Source organism: Melitaea cinxia, chromosome 26 (assembly GCF_905220565.1).
Source record: "Melitaea cinxia chromosome 26, ilMelCinx1.1, whole genome shotgun sequence".
NCBI lineage: Eukaryota > Metazoa > Arthropoda > Insecta > Lepidoptera > Nymphalidae > Melitaea > Melitaea cinxia.
The window spans coordinates 4861346-4887105 of NC_059419.1; the positions used below are offsets into that span (position 1 = coordinate 4861346).

The window sequence follows — 25760 nt, forward strand, 5'->3', positions numbered from 1 at the left end:
GTCGACGAAAAAAGCGTCAAGTAAAAACGCATTATTAGATATAACTCGAAAAGTAGTTGTTAGATCTCAAATAAATTTAAATGGGACCAATTGGCACACACCACCTTTCGATTAAAACAAAATTTGTCGAAATCGGTCCACCCGGTCAAAAGTTCTGATGTAACATACATAAAAAAAAAAAAAAAAAAAAAAAAAAAAAAAAAAAAAATACAGTCGAATTGAGAACCTCCTCCTTTTTTGGAAGTCGGTTAAAAAATTGAGATCACTAATTCCTTGCAAAAAATTATTAAAGATCCTTAAATTAGTATAGAGGAATAATTAGTAATATATAAATCTGTATGTTTTCTGCCATTTTAAACTTAACAAATATGTAATACAGACATTACCAATAAGGTATTTCAAAAAATAATCATTTCAACTTTCTTAAACCAACAACGAGTATTATTTCGATAACGTATTCCACGAAAATACGTATATGCCATGATGGTGCGGTACATAATTACAAGGCAAAGAGTAAGATGGTCGCGCTTCCAACAGATACTGAAATTAGTTTGAAGATAATTCTTCAACGAATTCGCGTGAAAACCTGTCATTATTCGGAACCGTTCGGAGACCTCCGTGACTGAAAATCGGTAGTAAATTAGTGTTGTGACACGCTGTTATCGATTAACGAACTAAAATTTTTATTGTAGAATCATACTCAAAATTTGATAAGGGAATGAAGTTTCGTACAAATTTGTTTTCCTCAAAAATATTTATATTATAATTAAGAAATCACCCGAAGCAACGAAATTGCAGCGCTAAACGAACAAGCTGTCTGAAAAATCACGAAAATAACGGCATAATTACATAATAACTCAAAAATTATTACTATAACAATTTTGATTGTATGTTGTCATATTTTTTGCATCACAAAATTTATAAGTGATATATACACAGTCGGGTATTTTTATCGTTGAAATTTTAATTTATTTCAGTTAATTATAGCAATTACTTCATACATATTTTATTGGTACAATCAAAATAAGTTTATTTAATAATAAATATGTAATATTTATATCATTAATAACACAATTCAATAGTATAAAACAAATATAAAGTAAAATTAATAATTAATAAAAAAAGCGTATTATAGCAAAAAAAAAGCATAAATAATACACCATAAAATCTAAACATAGTTGCAGTATAAGTATCGTTTTATTTAAAGGTGACCAGTTTCGCGGGCGGCCTCAAGCTGTTTTCCGAGATTCCGAGTGGTATAATGAAGCCATTACCCGAAGAACAAGCCTCGAGAGGGCAAGCACATCGGTATGAGAGGAAAAAAATTCCCAAATCGCCCGAAGGGACTCTCGTGCGTCGACATGCTGTCTTGCTAACGTTGAAAAATAAAAAGATACTTCGTTAGGACTCGTTCCGCGGTATGCTTTCGAATTCGAACTGTTCGATCCTTTTGTTTTAAGTTATCCGGCGAGGCTTGTTTAGATTACTATTGGGTTCAAGGCTTGAGAGCCGAAAATGGACTCGTATATTATTTAAGAGAAATTTATTGTCCTATACACAAACAGATCTTGTTATTAAATAGTCATTAGGTTTTTAAAATATGAATAAATAAACCCACGCCAATGTATAAGACAAACACTCCTTTGTGAATTTACAAAGTAAGAATTATTAAAACGTTAAAGACGTGATAATCCTAAGTTATGTTGATTTAATCTAAAATATAAGAGCTCTCAAAATATTAATTAATTACTATCGTACAAAGGAATGAGCAACTCACGTCATTAGTACTCAAAACCCCCGTTGATAGAGAATAAGAAACAGAACATGACAAAGCGTATTTAGTACAAGAAACTTTGATGAAATATTTTGAAATAGATGACTACAGCACAACAGACCAATGATTAAATCTATACAAAAATAATTAAATTAATAAAAAAGTGGGTGTCGTAAGAGGCGACTAAGGGATAACAAGGTTCCACAACCACCTTGGAACTTATGAAGCCGACCGATGGCGGGATAACCATCCAACTGCTGGCTTTAAAATACACAGGCCGAAGACGGGCAGCAGCGTCTTCGGTGCGACAAAGCCAGTACTGCGGTCACCAACCCGCCTGCCCAGCGTGGTGACTATGGACAAAACACATGAGTTCACGTTATTTTTGGCGTAAACTTGTGGAGGCCTATGTCCAGCAGTGGACTGTATAGGCTGTAATGAAAAATAATTAAAAACTGATTAGCAAAAGTGCTAAGAAAATAAAAGAATTTTTTGAAAATTTCTCAAATTGCAATTTAAATTAAGACATTATTAAAATTTAAAAAGATATAGGTACCTAATACCTAGTAGTAATATAATTAAAAGTGAATTAAACTAAGAATATTAACTCACACCCTATAATAAAATGTAACACATTACAACAATTATAATTGTAGGTACCTTTAAAGTAATACAATCATATATAAATATACGTAAGTATATAGAAATTAAATTCGAAACACAATCACGATTTCGGCGTCGTCATCCACCGACACTAGCCATTAGAACATGTTAATCCGAGATCATTAAGAACGATAAAGACATGCGGTGATTACCCTACAATGTGAGATAAAAAACCATAATCAATTCAAGAGCTAAGAAAGCGACAAACTTACGCCCACGATCCGGCTCGAAGGGCCACGAATAATAAGGTAATTTGTAAGAGAAAAAAAAATTAAAAACGTAGACGTTTAATTAAGTTGATTGTCTTTATGTTGTACAAAATCTACGCCCGTTAGATAATGATATTTTAAGTCTTTATCACATTATATATATTATATTCAAATATAATTTCATAAGCGTTGGTTATGTCAAGAGGTCAAATATTTTTTTCTGGTTTATGTGTGATGGCTGTCTAATTCGTGTGGTTTTACGTGTTTGAGTTTATACTAAAGAATTCTGTTGAGCTTAAGTGAGAAGGGTTATGTTATATATTTTAAGTTATAATCAGGTATAAAAACTATAAAAATTATTCTAGTCTTCATCAAAATTAGTAAATTACTACATACTGAACAAAAATTAAATGTTGTCAAAAAATATTAATGATGGAGAATTAGCTGCATTTTGATAATATTACATGTAAAGAAAATAAACTTTTCTCAATTCCAGTAGCTTATTATTATTTTTATACTATTTTTTTATTATTTTAACACACGGCTGTTTTATTAAAAGAAATAAAAAATCGCAATGTTTTTGTGGCATCTAATTTATCACTTCATCTTAAAAATGTATAACGTGTAATGTAACACAATGATACTTTATCATGTTAATTTTATGTGTTCTACAAATACTTTAATATTTTTTCACCATCTTACGAACAGGAAATACAAAGTTATGAAAAAATGCCACTCAACACTCTCCATATCAAAATCACATTAAGACATTCAAAAACCGACCACATTAAACCAGTACCGGCTCTGGTATCTTCCGAGGTACTTCTAATAACTCAATCCTTACTAAATTATATAGAGCCGAGAATGGACCATCACTATCATTAAAGCACATTCAGTGTAATGCGGTGCGTCTTTCAAAACGACTCAGATACAACTCGTGTTATTAATATTTTCAAAAATAGTTTAAAAAGCTTAGATGATAATTAAATGTAGTTAAATAACCTTATTGTTAATAAATACAAAATATATTAATAAAGACTCGTTTTGTCAACTCTCGTGTACTAATTTCATCTCAATAAAATTGTCCTTACAAACCAGATGTATAAAAATAATCCAAAGTAATAATCATTGCTAAACCCGACAATCAAGTGCAGCTTTGCATAATTAAGAATAGCGTTCGAATACGTGCATATATTAAAGACAATAGTGAGGCGAAAATAATTTATCGATATTTTTAAGCGACTTAAAAAAACAGGAGGTTCTCAATTCGCTTGCATTTCTTACGTGTTTTACCTCAAATGTTTTACTCGACTGTACCTATTTTGACGATTCTTTTTATTCGACAGCTTACAAAAGTGCTTGTTGTATAATCCCATGACACCCCCTCCCCATCCATGACGAGTGGGTTTTCAATCATGCATAGTAATGCGTATTGTACTTTACTTGTAGACGTAAGTTTGAGAAACACACACAATTATTTTTTCAACTTCAGTATAGTTAAGTAGTAATCAATACGAAGGTATAACAAATTTCGTTTACAAACACACACCTATTATTATTTGCGCACACGAATCGTGCGTATTCATTACACATATTCGTCACGTTGTAACAACAATATACCAGTTTGTGGCTCGATCTTCGTTTTGTGCTTGTACCACGCCCAGACCATTATTGTGGAAAGCATGGGGCTGTTATCAAATATATTGATACTCGCTCTTGATATTATTGTGCTTTTGTTTCATGTTAGCGATGTAATAAAGTGATTTTCGTTTGTTTTCATACCATTATTTAACGTTTCGATTGTATTTATTGTTTGAACTGAAGATTAATTTAAAATAGTACGAATTGGTCAAGCTACATATTTTTACTAAGTTTATTGTTTGAGAAGTTGGGGTTTCGAGAATTAGAAAGTGTAAAGTTAGAAGTTTTACATGAGATCTAATAACTTTTTGACTTAAACATTTACATGAAAATATTTTAGAAATGATGACAATATAATCACAGTTTTTAATTAAAACAAATTAAATACAAATAATCGATAAACAAACATAAAGATGACAAAATTAAAACTCATCAATATCCTCTAACATCAAAATATTCATAGAGCAAATATTTTATGACAACCACAACGAATAATATTTATACTATACACTATATATTTCAAGCTCGAACGATTCACATATCTATTTAACGCCACGCCTCTTTCTTGTATATTTGTATACGTTTAATATTAACTAGAACTGTGTGTATGAAATAGACCAATGAATATGGAATTAATTTTTCCTCAATAAATTTCACATGTTCATAAATATTTATCATTGAATTAAATACACTAATACTAGTCAGTAACTCTGTCCGTTTGCTATCATGCCTAAACCACTGGGCAGATTTTGATTGAATTTCGTAGAAATATATAGAAGGACACAGGCCATCTTTTATCGCGAAATTAAAATGTAACTATTCTTTGCTTACAAAGTTGTAGGTTAAAGCAAATATTGAAAGATTGAACGTTATTGATATCAAAATTCCGGTAAAGTTTTTTATTTGCAAAATAAGTATTATTTCCGGGCAAAGTGGCTGACAAAAGTTAGTATTAAATGAAGATATAATGTTATTGATATCGATATTATGCGAGCGACACTAGTTAGAAGCGCGTTCTGCAACTTTATCACCTGAGGACTGAAACGTGCGCTCAGCGCTTACTTAAGTATTACTTATATACTTATTTCATTGCCCTTAGCTTTAGATTCTGAGACTAGAAGGTGAGAATAGAATATTCCAGAAATTATACCTTTAAAGTGACGTGTTTTTTAGATAATATATATATTATACTATTAGTTTTTTTTTTTGAACTTCTTACGCCACCAAGAACATCTAAATAGCTAAAAATTATGCATAATATTTTCAGACTTTCGGGCAGCACCTAAACTTTCCCAAAAGATATTTTAAAATCCCACAGACGTTTATCTTGTCTTGTGAACTGTCAATCGCGTTAGATTCAAATTCTGCGCAAATTATTTTATTTTCTTCCTTAAAAACCTAACAGTAAAAACTTCGGTGAAAAAATCGGTCAAGTCGTTCTGAAGGTATAACTTGATCAAGGGAAATATTTCGTTCTTAAAACGTGGCTTGACTAAGGAAAAAGTGGATTTCTTTATAGATTAACGTCAAGTATTAGGCCTTTACTAGACCCTAACGCTAACTTAAAAAATAGAAGTAATCAGTTTCTCTCTCCCATAACGCAACGATAACAGAGAATCATGGCCGCTACTCTACTCGTGGATGACAAACAGTACGGCAAATGTTTGCGGAGGCAGTTTGCCGTGACGCCTCGCTGCAGCTTACTGCGCGCGTCAATATTTACCCGCGCAAGCGCTAAGGGCTGACACTTTTTTAGTGTATACTGATTAAATTGTTTTTAATTTCTTTTTATGTTATCTTGATGATATTAATTTGTTACTGTTTCAATTAAAACACTAGCAGTGATGAGAGACGTTATTAAACCTTTTTGAAGTAAAACTTCTTTACGCACGCTTGATTCGAGGAGTAAGCTGGTGAATGTGTGACGAGAATATTACAAAAAGTGTGATCAGGCTAAGCGAACGGAAGTTGAGAGAGATATATAAGTTAGTGAAGATAGAAAGTTTTACTTCAGTTGTGCGGTCTCAAGCACACTCGTTTTTAATATAACTAGTATGTATTCGATTTCTTGAAAAAAAATCAATTGACGAAATAAAGTTAAATAAATAATGTGTACAGCGGTTTTATAAGTCACAAAGCTTACAGGTACTTATGTGTATAAAGACTATAAAAATTTTAAATGAAGTTCAATAAAAAAATATTAAAAACAAAAACAGGAACTAAAAACAATATACTTTTATTATTTTCTGAAACAAAAACATATAAAAAAAAATAACTTAAAAGTGACAACCCTGAAACATTCCAAAAACGAATAACGAACACGAAGCTTTAATAGAGCAAACTTGAATAGCCTCCGTTCCATTGCTTCACTGAAACTCAAACACGTAACAACGTACCGTACTACCCCAGCATTGGACGTGAGATGATAAGGAAAATAAATATGTCACTTATTAAAACAGAGCTTGTAAACAATTTGGGGTCCATTTATTTGTAAAGATGGCGAGGCGTTTTTTATCTGTATTAATTTTTATAATGTTATCTTTAATTTTAATGTTTACTGAAATAACTTTGGGGTAAAATCGGATATGTAAAGATGGATTAGTTTAAGACTTAAAGGGAACCTCATTTTTGTATTACATAGAAGACTTTTCTTCTGGTAATATTATCGTCTACCTATTTTTGTCAAATGCAGGACATATGCCTTTCTAATTAGGATTTAACCTGAGAAGCGAACATTCATTTTAGAGAAGTTAATACCACATACCTCTTAATATTTTATTCCGAAATATGATCTACAATATGTCAAAAAAGTAAGTAAGACTAAGTCTATGTACATAGATTACATTACTAATATAATAACCATAAATACCAATACAGGAGAAGCCGAAAGCTACATATAGTATCTATAGAGTAATTCCTAACCGCAGCCTCTATTGCGTAGGCTTTGGTCGATATAAGACGAAAATGCACTTGAAATATTCAATGATAACGAAGCTTTGACAACACTTTGGAGCATCAGTCACACGACTAGCTGTTGCGCTTCGATCCCGTTCATGAGAAAAATTTAAATGGCTTATACGGATGATTATTGTTTAAACGTTTGTGCTTGTGTATTTAGTGTACATCTCAGTTAGGACCGTTGAGTGTAAAGCATTCCCTTCAGGGCTTAATTTTCGTTCTTTGTTTCTTAGTTACGAGTACTTTAGACTCATTAAAATAAATTAATTTAAATAGATTCAAGAACTGAGCTATTATAAAACATTGTTGATGAACAAACAGAGTTATTCTTGTAGATGGAAGAAGGGAAGTAACTTCTTAATTTAAGTGATTTATCGCAATGGGAAGGATTGCTAAGTATTTACTGAAGAAGTTTTGTAATATATTAGCTTCCTTGTGGCAACTAATAACTTGACATAACTTTCGACAGTGGAAATAATATTCAAGATCAGCGGAGATATTTCAGACTTTGCCATTACAAACCTATGGATAAACTCATGAACCTTCTTTATAATATTAGTGTAGATTTTACGATACGTGTGAATTTTTTTATTTAACATTTCTATATTCATTATATACAGCTTCGTGAGTTAGTATAACATCAAACTAATGTATCATCATTACAGCCTATACAGTCCACTGCTGGACATAGGCCTCCACAAGTTTACGCCAAAAGTAACGTGAACTCGTGTGTTTTGCCCATAGTCACCACGCTGGGCAGGCGGGTTGGCGACCGCAGTACTGGCTTTGTCGCACCGAAGACGCTGCTGCCCGTCTTCGGCCTGTGTATTTCAAAGCCAGCAGTTAGATGGTTATCCCGGTCGGCCCACCGGTCGGCTTTTTAAGTTCCAAGGTGGTAGCGGAACTATGTTATTCCTTAGTTGCCTCTTACGACACCCACGGGGGGAGAGAGTGTGGCTATATTCTTTAGTACCGTAGCCACACAGTACCAATCTATACAAATAAATAAAATTGGAGTGTCTGTTTGTGTTTGATTATAATATTAAAATTACCGCTTTTAACTAAATTAATATGTATTATATATGACATTTTTTATAATTTTTGTTTGTCTGTCTGTCTGTCTGTCTGTCTGTTTGTTCCGGCTAATCTCTTAAACGGTTGGACCGATTTTGACGAGACTTTCACTGGCAGATGAGAATAAGGAGTAGCTTAGGCTACTTTTTTTATACATATAACTCTAAGAACTAAAAAATAATTATTTTGTTAAATTGCACGCGGACGAAGTCGCGGGCATAGCTAGTTAATAATAAATACGTATTACTAATCTCTTATAAACATTTTAACTGAGTCCTAACTCACACCCCTGCAAAAAAATAAAAAAATGCCGAAAATTTCCTGCTGTGCCCTAAATTTCCGGCTCAAAATATGGAGCAGCCCGGCTGGGGTAGTACCTCGACCTTATAGAAGATCACGGCTAAATAATACTGTTTTCAAGCAGTGTTGGCCTGCTGGTGAGTAAAGTGACCATAGCTCCTGGGGGAAATTGTGTATAGGGTCGGCAACGCGCGTGCGTTGCTTCTGGTGTTGCAGACGTCTATAAGCTACGGTGATCACTTACCATCAGGTGAGCTGTACGATTGTTTTGCCGACCTACTCGTAGTTGTATAAAAAAAGCATTTAAAGGTCTATCAATACTTTACGTTCTAAGAAATTGTGTTTAAAATATTGTTCAAATAGAGGCTCTCATATAATTAAGAAATGAACTACAAATATCCCTCGCTCGAATTGAACACGAACTAAATCCGTAAAATGACAGTGAAATGTTAAAAATCAATATTTACACACGTGATCCAGAATCCATAATATCAATAAGCTACCGTTTGCCTCCCGGTCTCACTCGGTCAATATTGGTAATGCTTAAAGCTTTTCCTGGTATTACATTTAGTGACTTTATATGAACAAAAAAAATTGACACACAAAAATGACTCTTATTTGTAATAACATAGAGGCGATTTAGATATACATATGATTGTAGTATTTGAAATGTAAACGAATTTGTCTTTTATAAACATACAACTAAGGTGTTTTTTCACAAGTTAGTAACAAAACGTTGAGTTACAAGATAGATTTGTAGTACTTCAATTTAATAAAACTAGGAAAATGTCAAAAAAAAATTTAAAAACTAATCATCTAAGAATGTGACACAAATTGTTGAATCATACGCAAATTACAATCAAATAAAAGTAACGCTAAAACTTAAGAATATAACATTTAAACATTAACGTTAAAAAAAAGTAATTTAATAGAATATTGCACCAAGCAAGCGAATACTTTTTTACAAACTCATCAACGTGTTACAAGTATTTACGTCATCACAAATAATATCATCTACATATGAAACTCAAATACTTGACTATACGTTCAACATTGTAAAAATGACAATAAATATTCTGAATAGATCGCATACAAAATTTCGGTTATAATAATCACTAATCTCTGTCCTATTGTTAAGATTTCACGTGTCATACATATATTCGAGACAGGGTAAATGGGACAGACCACTTGTTCAAACAATGAACGTTTTACAGAATTAAATTCCCCTGATTCCTCTTGTAAACTGCAAATGAAATGAAAAAATCTTTTTTCACATCTGATTCCGTTATTTAGTTCAATAAAGGATTTTGTTCTTGAATTTAAAGCATGCGACATTCATATAATTTTATTTTTAGGGTTCTGTACCTCAAAAGGAAAAAACGGAACCCTTATAGGATCACTTCGTTTTCTCAGAAAAACGTAGAGGTATCAAGCTGGAATTCATATCAAATACTCACGTCTACGGGCCCTTGGAGCTGTGAAAAAATAAAACTTCTAAACCAACGCAATTAAAAGATACAGCCGTTTATGTTGCAAATTTTGACACTCGCCAGGAAATCAAAACCTATAGGGTACTTCCCGGAACTCAGAAGCTTGAACTTTGGTACGAAACAACATCTTATAGCATAGATAAAGGGAAAATTGCGAGAAGCATAAATTTTTAGTTCCATCATATCTTAAAAAAATATTTATTAATTTTTAAATTGTATGGAATCCTTGGTGTGCGATTCCGACTCACACTTAGCCGTTTTTTCACTTCTAAACCAAAAACAAAATAACAACTTTTTGTCAAATTTTTCTCACTTTCATGCTTTTCATTAGTAAATTACAATAAAAATTTTACCGCTACTTCCAATAGTCTTGTGAGGATGGTGAAAAGTATTGTGTAACAACAGTAAGCTACAAACTGAAATTAGGGGAAATATGTGATTACCTATATCAAAAATAAGTCATCATTTAGATAAGCTGAACTTTTTGTTAATTTTAATATGTTTTTTTTTTTTTAAACAAATTCGAAAAATACAATTTATTTATTTGGTCTATGATATTTAAAAAAAGTTATTTGGTATCACAGACTATACTGAATTAGCTACAATAATGTATCAATAATAAAAAATTATAAACTCAAACTTTTATTTTAATTGGGTGTTTCAATCGTCTCCACTTCATACCCAAGGGAACCCATAAAACAATGGTTTTAATTAATGCTTCAGGCGTTTAACCGGGTTCAGTTATTATCCCATAGCTCAGATACATAATAAACTTGTACGTACCTTTGTTTCTTTGTTCCTAAAAAGTTTTTTAAATGTTTATGGGTCTGGTTTTGTTTCTTCGGTGAAATTGTAGTTAGTCACTATTTGAGTATAATCACAAATATTTTTATTACAATAATAGATTGCTCAACTTTTTAATTTATTATATCTTGAATTCACATTTGAATATAATTTATCGTTTGTCGATATATATAAAAATGAATGGTTGTCTGTATGTCCTTTATAGAATCGTAAACTATGCATTTGATCATGTCATGATCTTCATCAGTGTTGTGCATGAGCCCACAAAGGTTTCTGAGTTGATACGACCAAAAAAAAAAACAAAAAACGAAAAGCGTAGCAACGCGCGCAGGGTATTGCTAGTCTCTTATATGTATATCTTATATATTTTCAATTTGACCTAAATCAATAAAAGCTGATAGAGATTTACTAATATCTGCTACGCATAAATACTAAAAAAGGCAATATACGTCAGCTAACATGAATATATCTGATGAGTTTAATTATGTTGATAAATTCACATAACATCTTAATTCAAGCATCTGGATATCAGTTATGGCTTCAATGGAACATTTCTCTGTTGCATCACGTTGGGTCGGAACATTTCTTGTACAAACAGTGGGGATCCAATCTCGCCCACTCGCATTCCTACTAAAACTGGTTCTGGTATAGTATTAACTATTAGTGCTTTGAGTTTTATAGCACGACCTAGGGTCGTACCGAGATCAGATAATGGATCAATGCTATCAGCGAAATTTAATTTATGATATATTGTATGTTTTAAATTTTTAAATTTTACTATTTTTTTATAAATTATTTTATAAGTAATCAATTAAACTTAAGAAAATGACCGATAAATAATTTTATATACTTTACTTTTCTAGGTGCAGGCTACTTAACCAATTACAAATCCACAAAACGAGTCATTTAATCATAAAAACAATATGCTTAAAACACCGTTGCACCGTTGGTGTACGGTGTAACCTTTAGGTATGACCAAAAAATAGTGATAAAATTTTAGAAAAGCGTTAGAAAAGTTCCCTTCCACATAAAGCTCTAAGCACATAGGGCCAAACCAAACACATTACCCTAAGCCGAAGGTGATAATAACAGTTTGCCTTGTCACTTAACGTGCTAGTGCGAGCTACCGAGGATATTTGATATTTGGACATTATTATCTCCACGTTGATTTAGGCGTTTTAAGATTTTTTGAAGCATCTTATCTCTTGCTTCATCTGGTTCTCTTGGAGAAATTTTTACGTACGGGACTTCGACACACGATAGAATTTTTATAAAGAAATTTATTATCAACTATAATTAAATCTTCATTTCGTTTACTTCGGTATCTTTGATAGTTATATTTACACTTTTGTATTTCCATCTTTGTCAGTTATTTTATGAAACAATTATGCAATAACATACAAATCTACGTTACTTTTAGATTTATTACTATTAAAATCATTATTGCTAATCAAATGAAATCAAGCGAGTGATTATGTAAATTAAAATAAACTTGTAACGCATGACCTGTAACAGATTTAAAGCATGAAGCAATCATCCCATATAACGAGCGAGTTTGCTTCGGGATCTGTCCGTCACTCAGGAGCTAACACGGGCATCCTGTCTGTCTGTCTGTCTCAGATAAGGTTATACACTTGATTGTTTAATACCAACGCTTATATCATTTCCGGTGATATTTGAGATTGTTTTCATCTTAAATTAAGAAGGATCTTCTTGAAACACAAATTAAATTTAGCTGTTTTTAGGATCAGTCTCATATAACTGAAATATGTTATCGGAACTATTAAAAGTATTCTATAGTCTTTATTTATTTTTTTGTTAGAAATTTATAATACATAAACACAAACTATAAAAAAGAATATAAAAGTGTCATATTGTATATAATAAATCAGATAATTGGCTGTCTGATAGTTGTTAGTCCAAAGATACTAAAGACACCTCGTAAGCATCTGATCTATCAGCAGTCCCAATAAATTACACCCCACTTGACAGCTAAATGCGCCTTCAATATTGTTTCTCAAAACAGGTAAGTCCGAATGCCATAGATTTCGCAGAATAGTCGGCGAAATCGCTAAATTGTGACGAAAAAATCATTAAGGCGTTCCAACAAAGGAAATTGTTGTGTGTTCCCGAAACTAGTTTCACAGATATACACCGACAAAAAAGTGTATTTTGATGTCTAAATAGACTCGTCAAGTCAGGTAGAGGGACCGTAACCGACACTTAGTCGGTGAAAGAGGGGTCATTAATTTAACCGGCTGACTCGGGATCGCGATTTGTACTGCACATTTATTTTATAATTTATAAATATTCGATATCTGATCGAAGTTTTTAACTATAGAGATGTAAAATTTGAAAAGGTTTTTATTGATATCGAGTTTTTATGATATTTAGTTTCGAAGATGATTCTGTGAAATGAGATTGACTATCAAATTGTATGGATTAATGAGTTTTCAAATTGATGATTATATTTCAATATTAATTTCATGCTCTTATGGGGAAAGTAATCAGAAATAGACATGATGAAATCTAAAACTTAACCATCATTATATTAGAAGCGCCATCATATCAGCGTTTTCAGAGCATTTCCACGTCGCGCGCATGCGGCAATCGTGCTGCATATGAAGCGTGTCTGACTGTATGGCGTCGATTTTCCCGCCATAAAAAGGAGCACTTGGTTACGCAACAATTCAACGTACACTCAAAACTGACGGTGGCCAAGTGTCTGAGGAACGAATATATTTAAGAAACTATCTTAACAACAGCTTAAAAAATCTCCAAAACATTACTGTTTTTTATTTCCTAATGCAGATTAAAAAACCTCTTTTTTTAACCAGAACTTATAACAAATCTAAGTCTACCTAGATAATTACAGCCGGAATTAATGTCGGAATGCGCTTAGAAACGAATTTCTTTCAAAGAATTGCGCTCAGAAACCTTGCATTCATTGAATTTATTACGTCGAAATCCTAAAGCATTACATCCTAATGGCAGTCAACAATAGGGAATTTATTTTACCTGCATATCTGTTCTCTGGTCCATTGTTCGGCAACAAATTCGGCCACTCTTAGACTTTTTTTGAACCCTTGTTAGCAAGTCTTCGAATAGATATCCTTTGTGTGAAGAATAGCGTTACATATTTATAAGTGGGTAGGTATGTACAGGTGTCATCTAAACGTATTCACCGTCCTCTACAATCATAGAAATACACTCATTTACTAACATAACTGTACACACATTACCGAAATCTAAGACAGCTAATTTCCTCTTCATTTTCAAACTAATTTCTATATATTTCACCTTGTTGGTAATATTCCGTTGTTATCTAATGTATATTACGATCAAATTGATCACAATGATGTGGCAGATAAAAATCCACGTTCAGTTATAACACAGCGTGAGTATTTATTAGAACGTATACCAAAAGCAAATGCTCAAACGGTCAAGATATTTTTTGCCTGCCGCCTCACGTTCTCGCTTCGGTACTTCTATCAAATAGCGTAGGAGCACAACAAATAACTTTTTTAACTATAACCAACGAACACCAATTAGTTCTACCCTAGAAAGATGACTCTGTCGATGCCTTTGGTTTTTTTTTATTTTTATTTTTTTTATTTGGAGAGCCCCGAATTTGACTCGCTTCTGTGTGTTTATTACTATGCTGACTGTACAAATATTTTGTGGTCGTATTTTCTGGTAATGTCACGCTTTCTGACGCAATTTATATGGATTCACTGTGTAATGTTTGTTTTTAATTGTTGTTGGTGATTTCGCAAATGGTCCTTCTATTTTATGTTCTTCAAATACTTTTATTCCTCTCAGTTTACATTTTTAGCATCGCTTTCGATTTTTTTTTACCTACTATATTATTTAAATATGATTTTATTGAATTTAAAGAATAATTTCCCAGGGTTTATAACCTTAACATTTTTTGTCGTATAAAAGCACCACCGTACTTTTATATTAGTATGCTGAGCTCAATTAATCTACTGTACTTAACCGAATATTTCCTTGCATACAATTGTTGAAAGTACAACAAAATATATTTAATAAATAATAAACCTTACACCATGCTATCGCCGATATACAAAATATAAACTTTTCATACCTAAATCTCCATGTTAAATAAATGGTATTCAATCGAACAATCAATCATAAACACAAGTTCGTTCTACACAATAAATTTCTTGACAAAAACATGAAGCAATCAATTGAATTGAATAAGTCACTAAAATCTCTCTCAACAAACTAACTTATTCATAAAATATAAAAAGAAATGTATATCTAATTGTATAACTTCTCACAATTGTAAAGATTTCTAAAAATATTAACATGTGCTTTGTACTAGTAATACAAACACAAATTATCACAGATCTGTTAATTCGTCCGTTCAAAAGACAAGACACAAGTTGTTATAATGTTATTAAATACAATATTTTTGTTTAGAGGATTTATGACAGAGAAATTTATACGTGTAAATAAAATAGAACTGTTAATAGATTAAAGTAATTTAATCACAAGAATTTCATACAATTTTTGCGATTAAATTAGTTTAATCACTACTTAAATTTTACTTTCTTTTCGTGCAACTCGGCGTTAGTCAGACACTTGTATTGGGAATGACTCGCTACCTCCCTTACACACATTTTTTTTTAAATTAAAGCACACAAAACACTAACACTTTTGTAAATTAAATAAAAGTGTTATTGTTTTGTGTGTGTGTGTGTTACTGTTACTGTTAACTGTTAATATGTTACTTGAACCATTGTCCTTTCTAACTTAATTCATTGAATTGTAATAAAATTCTTTCATCATTAGTACAACAAAATCATCTGATACGAAACATTTTTGAATATCTCATCATATATATATATCAATATATCATCTGATACGAGTCATTCAAATAAAAGAAAAGAAAGGTCTGGACTTTGAGGACTTTTGAAAAGATGTTTTTTTTTTTTTTTTAATACAACTACGTCGGCAAACAAGGGTACGGCTCGCCTGATGGTAAGCGATTATCATTATTAGAAGTCTGCAACATCAGAAGCATCACAAGCACGTTGCCGACGCGCGATCCCCAATTCCCCCCGGAGCTCTGGTCACCTTACTCACCAACAATCGCTTGAAAACAGTATTATTTAGCTCTGATCTTCTGTAAGGTAGAGGTACTACGACCAAATTAAAGCTCAGAACCACCATAAACATTTCTGAATTAAAATAATAATAAAATTTCAATCTATCAAATCATCAAAATAGATGTTGCCAAAAAAAAAAATTTATTACGAAAAAAATTCAACGTTATAACACCATTATCAAGCACTAATGCATCTGTACCGATATCTTCATCTCGGCGTGACCGCGTTTGACCCTCTACGACCAGTTCCTAAGCCAAATAACATAGTTATACGTATTCACTTAGAACTATAGTAGCAGATTAATTAATTGCAACAAATACAACATTAAAGTAGACAAAAGAGATTTAATATAATTAAACTTTTTTTTTTACTAATGTAACAAAACAAAGAAATTGCCATGTTTTAACTAAATAAGGAATTCGAAAAATATAAATTAATTTTATTAAAATAATACACATTACGTAGTTAGTGAATTAATCTCACATTTACCAGGAAGGCATAAACAAAAAGATTTAGATTTGAAGTAACCAAACGTTTTCTATTAAATACGACAATTTTTGCAAATCTATACATCTATACTATACTATAAAGCTGAAAAATTTGTTTGTTTAAACACGCTAATCTCAGGAACTACTGGTTCGATTTGAAAAATTCTTTTTGCGTTAGATTGCCTAATATTTTCAAGGAAAGTTATAGGCATAGTTTTTCCTCAAATTAACGCGGGTAAAACCGCGAGGTATAGTTAGATCGAAATAATATTGTAAAATAGAACAATTAGAGTTCACAATAGCATTACATGAAACTTAATATTACTTTGTTGTATGAAGTTATTTTCCACAAAGAATATTTTATGTCTACAAATATCACTATTATAATAATTTTTGTTGATTTGATATTGTTTCTATAATATAAGCCGACCGATGGCGGGATAACCATCGAACTGCTGGCTTTGAAATACACATTGACTATTTCAAGTATCAAAACCATGAAAGCATTGTCACGTACTACAGAATAATTTGCATTATTCTCGACAGTGTTTTCACGAAAAACATTTACTGTAAATGCCATGCAGGAACAGATATAACATTATCATCGTGTCCTACAAACAATAAAGTTCTTTAAGTCTTTCAATAGTGCGGTAAATATTCGATAAAAAAATACACGATATACAATACAGACGTAAAGAAAAATACGCCTTTAAACACTTTTAAGTAAATGAAAAAATCTAATAATATTTTTAAACTACAACATTTGTGACTGTACAATTTGTTCTAGAAAAATCTGTTAGAAAAATCTGTTGTGTGAAGTTTGCTAAAAAAATTTCGCACACTTTTTTTGCGTAGTGACATAGATCCTATATCTACATAACATTTCTTTAATACATATACATTCATACTCAAAAAAAAAATTAGACAATCCAAAAATAAAGGAAAGTATATTGTAACTTATTATTTATAGCACTGTCGGTACCCTCCTAAGTAAAGATTTCAATGTATGATATATTAATTCTTAATTACTGATTAATTTAATTCACTTTTAATTAAGATGAATGAATATACTTATATTTCAGACTTACAGTCCTAATCATCACTAACATAAAGATATTTACTAAATGTATTCATAACACGTAAAGCATAAATAAAAATAATAACATTAAGATAATATCTTCGTTCATATCCGATGGCACATCACTAGCGACGCCGGTCGGTCGTCGACATGCGCCCGCGCAGCCCGATCGCTCTATTGATGATCAATCGACTTGATTAAGCAATTACCGAAACCATACGTTTCTATATCATTTAACTTTCTCCAAGTTAAGGATAAGTTTCATATTTTTTTTTATTATAATATATGAGAATAACATCTGCGATCCCGTAATATGTAATTTTGTAATTACATATAGATTATATCGATGCATGTTTATTATGTATCACGGCATTAGTTGTGTGATTTATTTTCTTTTGTGTAATAATTATAGTTTTGGGATGTTAGAATTAAAGATTCTTTTATCAAATGTTTTGATAAGGTAAGTAAAGCTGTAATGAGGGGTTTTAATACTTGATTGGTGTTTTTAAAAATTAACATTTTTAATTCTATAGTTAAATTAAATTGGAATATATGTTTGTTTCATATCATATACATATACGAAAAGTATTGATTACGTGTGTTCAATTAATTTATATTTATATGCATTATTTATTTTTCTAAGGTTTATAGTAATATATACTTAAATTAAATATATTTATTTCATGAATTGTATAAGTACATCGAAATAACATATAGCATATCTTTCAAACTGAATCAAACTGCACAAGGTGTACAAATTTGATTAAAATCGGGTAAGTCGTATAGCGAGTCCATCGCGTACAAACAACGTGACGCGTATTTTATATAGTAGAAGATTATATGCAACCTATTTTGGTACCTATATGTATGTTATGACTTTACTGTATAAGCTGCATTGAATTAGTAATCTGTCTAATTACTTATTATACAGATATTTTTTAAAAACTAACACTTAGAAAACCTAGGCTTTATTAAAGCTGTAATGACTCATAGCATCGAAACAGTAGCTATGCAAGGTAAAATCAGTGAGGGTAGTCAAGTACTTTATAAATATGTATGTACTTCAGTCCCTATTTCCGCGATGGCAGAAATCATGTAGTGATCGTGATCGCGGGTCGAATCGTGTCGTGATCATATTTTGAGATGTAACGTTCCGAGTATGACTTACTAACACTGAACGTACTGTTCACTGATAATAATATTAAAACGATATTTGTATCTTACGTATGAACCACAATGCCTTTTGCTTTCCTAATATGTTTTTATTTTTAACTAGCGCTCCACTCGCGGCTTCACCCGCGTGGATTATACGATTTTGATTGTACCATTTTCTCCCATTTAAATAAAGCCTATATATATTATAATGTTAATTTTTCCTGGTGACTTTTTTTTAAATCGGTCCAGTAGTTTTTGAGTTTCTTCATTACAAACATTCAAAAATACAAACCTTTTTCCTTTATATTGTTAACTAGCTGTACCGCGCGAATTTACCCCCGTTAATTTGAGAAATAAACATACTAATGTAGAACACAGCTGAAAACACTCAATTCAACTCTTATTTCTCACTTCAAATCTACAGTTATTCATTCACAATACACACTTTTAACTACATTAATAAATAATTTATCACTCTAATCACTTATACGTAACTTATCGAGTAGCAACATTAGCCGCACAATAATTAAACAACAACTACTTTACTTATAAATTATCATATTTATAGGACAACAATCCCGCCAATACATAACAAAGATGGCGACTGACCAATCATAAAATTAGTTTTAACTATTCGGAACATAGTATCTCCATCATTATGCTCTTCCGGTTCTTCAACGAATAATAATCACAATAAGAACGATACAATCTTATAAAATTATTAGAAGCTCACATTTAAATGATAACAGCGTATTATATACATATTGTGTAACTACCCTGCAAAACAGACAACAAAGACAGCGACTGACTAATCGTAAATGAATATTAACCATTCCGAAGATGGTGTCGCCATCTTTGTACTATTCCAGTATTAAACGAATAAATAATAAGAGTACACGACACAAAATCCAATATTTTAATAATAGTTAGAATTACAAATTTAAATGCTAACACTATACAGCCTTCCTTAATAAATAGGCTATCCAACACAACAAGAATTTTTCAATTCGAACCAGTGGTTCCTGAGATTAAACAAACTTTTCAGCGTTATAATATTAGTATGTGTAGATAAAATTAAAAAATAAGTTTATATATATATATATATATATGTCGCCGCGCACGCTAATCGGACTTCAAATAGACAATCTTCGATTAAAATTATAAAATTGTTTTCAAATTATTAAGTTAAGATTTAATGTTTAAATGTTTTTAATTAATGAACGGCATCTTAGTGAATTGATTATCTGTTTTGTAACTTCTTGAAGTAAGTACCTGTTTAGTTACTATTTATTTTTATGTAATGCTTTCGCTGTTTAAATTGCTGAATGATTAACGTGAAATTATTATTGTAATTTTAGAAGTCATTTCTATGCATTTCTACTTTGATTTATTTGTTTAATAACTTAATTTAATATTGTAACGATCCTAATGCGTGTACTCCCTCGACCAATAGGAATGCAGTATGACAATGTCTTGGTGGTTGATGCAATGTGCATTGGCGGGAAATCGAGTTGACGTAAGCGTATTTGGATCGGTAAAGAGGCAGATTCCTTTTGGCATTAGCTAGCGAACGATAGCCATTATTAAGTAGTGGAAACTCTGTCCATTTTCTGTCGTATATTTTGAGACATTATTTAAAGTTTTAGTTTAAAGTAAAATTTAAGCAATCACCGATTTAGTGTTTTAGATTATTTTTATTGTTTTGTTTTTTTATTTGTGACGGTAGTGTAAAAAGTAAAGTGTAATATACCCACGAAACATATTATCCTTTATAGTTAAATCCGTGTTATAATTAAATCATTATTTTCCATTTTGCTTTCGCCTTTCATTTAACGTTATGGATAGTACTAGCAGAACCGTAGGCCTACCTAAGGCCAACGGTTCTGCCGTTTTTAAAAATGCTAACGAGCCTTATAGACCTAGACTAACGCTTGACTGCGATATCACCTGATGGTAAGTGAAGATGCAGCCTAAGATAGTGGGCGCTTGCCTAAAAGATGTCTATTCACTCTTTCTTTATTTGAAGATACCCAAGTTATAATTACTTGGAAAAACGGAAGCCGGAAGGAAGGAATTCCAAATTTTTGCGGTGTATATTAAGAAAGATATATATATATAACGAATTGGAAATATTATTCTATAAAAGAATACATAGTTATGGCAAATAAAATTGAATAGGTGGTCGCTATTGGAACACTTCAATCAGTAAGGTTTCAACGATTTTACTTTGATTTTAGTTATTTATAATTTTTAGACCAAATCGTGTCAAAATATCATACAAACCAGAGCTGCACAAACTATATACCTTCGCGGGCTAATTAAATTTACTACAAAAGCTGTAGGGCCGAAGAATTTTTTTTTTCAGTTTTAAGATTAAAGATAATTATTTCTCAAAAGATTACAATTTACTTATATGAGAAATTACAAACACTAAAATTAAACAAAAACTTATATGTTGGGTACATCGCGATACAATATGTAAACAATTCATAGTCGAGACAAGAAATTAACAATATGTAGGGTAGTATTAAACTATATAGACACAAGTTAACAGAAATATGCGCAACTGGAAGAGTCATTGTTAAGGAGTTATTTTATGTTTCATTATATAACAAAAATTAATACACCTTCTAGTTTTCTAGTAAAATATACAGGGTAACCATTTCTTTATGCGTTTATTGGTCCTTCGTTAATTGGATCGATATATCTTTTGAAACGCAGTGAATAAAAATTATTAATTGACCGATATCTATTTCAGCCAAACATAATGGATAATATTCACATGTACTGTGTGGCTACGGTACTAAAGAATATAGTCACCCCCTCTCTTCCCGTGGGTGTCGTAAGAGGCGACTAAGGGATAACACAGTTCCACTACCACCTTGGAACTTAAAAAGCCAACCGGTGGCGGGATAACCATCCAACTGCTGGCTTTGAAATACACAGGCCGAAGACGGGCAGCAGCGTCTTCGGTGCGAGCCAGTACCGCGGTCACCAACCCGCCTGCCCAGCGTGGTGACTATGGGCAAAACACATGAGTTCACGTTATTTTTGGCGTAAACTTGTGGAGGCCTATGTCCAGCAGTGGACTGTATAGGCTGTAATGATGTAATGATGATTCACATTTTAGACTGTAATCACATATATTTTTCGAAACATCCGTATATCATATCATCTATTCGTAGCGCAACTGTTTGGTGAGATAACATTAATTAATTTATTAATTAATTGGTTGATTAATTAATTGATTAACATTAGAGATTCAAAATTGTCCCCCCAGTTTCGACTGCAATAAGCGATGAGCCACGGCAACTGCGCATTCTTTTATAAAAACCCCATCGCTGAATGGTTTTTTAACTTTGGCTAATTGTAAACAAACTTCATGACAAGCAGCCAAACTTTGTTCATTGTCTGTATTTACTTTTGAAAAAAAAAAACGTATCTGTTGCGTTAGGTTTTTCTTATACTCACCAACAACAATTTTTCTTGCTTTACCGACATGTCATTTTTATATTTTTCTTCGTGTAAAGTAGTATAACGTTTAACATTATATTATTTACTCACAGACAAAACTTGCATACAAATCATACATTGAATTTTATTATTGTTTTTGTAGCGATGTTCATCGCTTAACTTTCACTTCTTTGTAGACATATTGAAATTAGTTCAGTATTTTTCTCACAACTGTTTGTTAAATAATTATTACAATGTGTAAAATTCAAAGCGGTATAGGTACCAGAAGTGGCGATACGAACACCAACAAATACGCAGTCTCCAAAAACAAAATACTTTCCAGAAATTCCCCCAATAATAGTAAAAGTTGTCATGAGAATGGAAAGTTACAAGAGTAAAGATAAATAAATTATACCAAATATTGATTATACGTTGTGACAAAGAATTATACTATCCAAACTTATTATGTCCAAAACTATTTTCTGATTAATTTACACTTTAGAAATTTTTAGCGTTTGGACAGCCCTGATATAAACCACAGATTAACGATTCTGCTTATATGAAATTTTCTAATAAAACTAAAAGTGGTATAAAGTATAAACATCTTAAATAATATAAGAATATACTAATGTTTTAGCTCATTCAAACCACCATATAAACGAAGATATTTCTATTTAGTGTTGTATTCTACGTCGCATTTTACAAATTTTTGTTATTATATGAAAGTGAGACAGAATGAACTTATCTTTAAAAAGATATACCTACCAGGCAACCTTTATCTATATTTCTTAATATAGTAGTTTGTCAAATATTCACTCACAAGTCACTTAATTTTGAATAGAATTTAACTTGAAAATATAACATTAACCAATCTATAGATATAGACTTAATATTTCTGATTAAAACATAAATTATGATAGTTTAATAATACAAAGATGCATACAAACAAACATTGCCAACTAAAGAGTTTGTAACGTGTGTTCTGTTATACTCGGGCATTACTAAGATTCATTAAATGTGATTTTAAGAGTCTATTTGCGGCAGTTTTACTTGTATTATCATGTGTCGTGTATATATTGTATGGACAATAGGTATATTCCGGGTTTCCGAAATCTATAATCTATAATTTTTGAAATTGGATTTACGAGCATTTTCGAGAATTGCCGCAGATGAATTATTTAAGTGTAGAATGAACCTTACTTTTTATCAATGTAAAGAGGATAATAATCACTATTTGCTTACTGTACATTTACAAATAAAATAACAATGAGCTTAAAATTATACAGCGGTACTAAATATGAGGAACCAGCCAGTTGCTGTGACCACTACACCGGTAGATAAGTTTATATAAGTATATACATATAATGTTTTTTTCTATTTTTGTTAGTGTTTAAATTAATGTAACGAGAACATTGTAAGTGACCATTATTCATAATTGTTATGTAAAAGTAAACTATGAAAGCACCCGTTGAAACCTAAGTATTTTTCGTTGCTATTATTAATTGAGGTATGTATTCTGAATTATATGGGTAGCCTTTACTTTTACAAAAAAAAAGTTTTTTATTTGTAAAAAAGTTATTTTTGATTTTGATTTATAAACGATAATAAATATATGAAATTAAAAAAAAATATCAAACTAGTCTTGAAATCCACTAAAATTTAAATGAAAGAGAATTTCATTTTTTTAATTTTTGACTGATACGTTTAGTGGAATGTAGATTTTACAAGATCTTATGCGATAAGAAAAATTTTGCGCCACAACAAATAGCATGCAAATTTAACGATTCAGGATCCTACCACTTGAAAGCAGATGTTAGCCGTCTTAATATCTCTGTACTATACTCACTTTGTCTTAAATAGCACTCTTTCTATTTATTATAAAGCCTTCCTCAGGAAGTGGACTATGCAATACGAAAAGATTTTATTATTTCGAAGCTGTAGTTTCTTATCGATTTTAAAGAAACAAACTTTTCAGCTCTATAATATTAGTATAAATATTGTAGGTAATAATAAAGTATGAGATAAAATAGATTCGTATCTATCTCTTATCTACACGTAGATACATTAGGTTAGATATGTATCTAATAACGAGTGTAGATATATGTCTGATATTAACTACTTCCTATGATGGTCTAATAGTAATAATTTATGTATGGTTTTAAGTTATATTTTAAAAATATTTTATTTTTATATTTCGAAAAACCATTTTTAGACATTAGAGAAAAATTTAGTTTTTTTGAAATCCTGTCTAGGGTAATGTTATGAGTATCCACCAGACCGTGGCAAAGACGCTTGGCGGATCAAGTTCCTGAATAAATAAAGGTACTGTAATAGTTAAATAAAATATAATTTGTATTTATTTAGTACATTTTAGTATTTTGTTTAAACGCCTATTTTATTACTATATATTTCTCTTTAACAGTAACAAATTAAAATGTTAAAAATTTATTAGTATTAAAATATGCTATATCTTGATTTATTTGATAAGTTTGTTAGCTGTCATATTTTAGAGAATAATCACATAATTTAAATGTGAATAATTCCCGCAGAAATAAACATTCAAGTCAAGTGCAACATCAACAAGTTAGGTGTTAAAAAAAAAATACCCGGCAATTCACGGGATAGACTAAAAACGTGACCGAACTGCAACACGGACCGGGCTCCCCGTCGTCGTTGGATTTCTTTGTTTTTAAACTTACAAAAAGTAAGGCCCTTCTCATTCTGACCGAGGCAGGTACAAATGCTCTGGACCACATGTTCGAAACCCTTGCTAAAACGAAAACTTGTCACTTGAGTTAAAAGGACAAGTTTTAAGGTCCGACGGACGGAATTCCGAAAACGTTACGGTACGAAATTTATTTGTGACTATTTATAAAATACCTACTTAATTTTTGGGTTATTTTATCTACTTTTAAAATTTTTATAAAGAATTACGTTCAAATTCCTATTGAATAAGAAGCTGTAACTCACATGACTGATAAGTTGTCAGGTCATCTGGTGTCAAACTATATTGTGCCAGCAATCCATTTGCATAATAATAAATACAACACAAAACACATACGCACTTGTCAAATTATTTTAATAAACATAATTACACTAAAATTTCTTAACCAACATCCAATTATCCACTGTCACTCGAATCTTTGAATGTCACTTTTATTGATAAATAAAAATATAAAAGCGTTTGTTTATTAAAATATATCGAAAAGAAAAAAGTCTGTGACGACGTCCGTCGCCGGCGCGGCGCACACGAATATAGCAATAGGAGGACTCGGAAAGGGCTCTGCCGACGATTTCATCTTAATCTCGCCCGTCGAAACGAGACAGTAACATGACAATAAACGATTGTAAAACGTCAAGAGCGAAAGAGATAGCCGGTTTCTCATTATACACGCGTCAAACCTGACATTTCAATAGCTCCGTTCCACTCGCACGCGAAGTTATTCCTGTACGAATTATATGCGGGCGTATTTGTGTTTCGTCTCTGTCTGGCGCGGATAGTGGTAACCAGATAATGTCTTAATCGCATTTTCTTAGC

At 31.4% G+C, this 25760-nt stretch overlaps 1 long non-coding RNA gene across 1 annotated transcript in view; it reads right to left on the reverse strand.

Annotated features, from left to right (window-relative positions):
• The window catches only part of LOC123666615, a 65700-nt gene extending 40226 nt beyond the window's left edge, over positions 1-25474 (reverse strand). The window contains exon 1 of the long non-coding RNA XR_006745293.1: positions 25193-25474. This is a non-coding gene — a long non-coding RNA (uncharacterized LOC123666615). The remainder of the gene's footprint in view (positions 1-25192) is intronic.
• Positions 25475-25760: the final 286 nt, after the last annotated feature.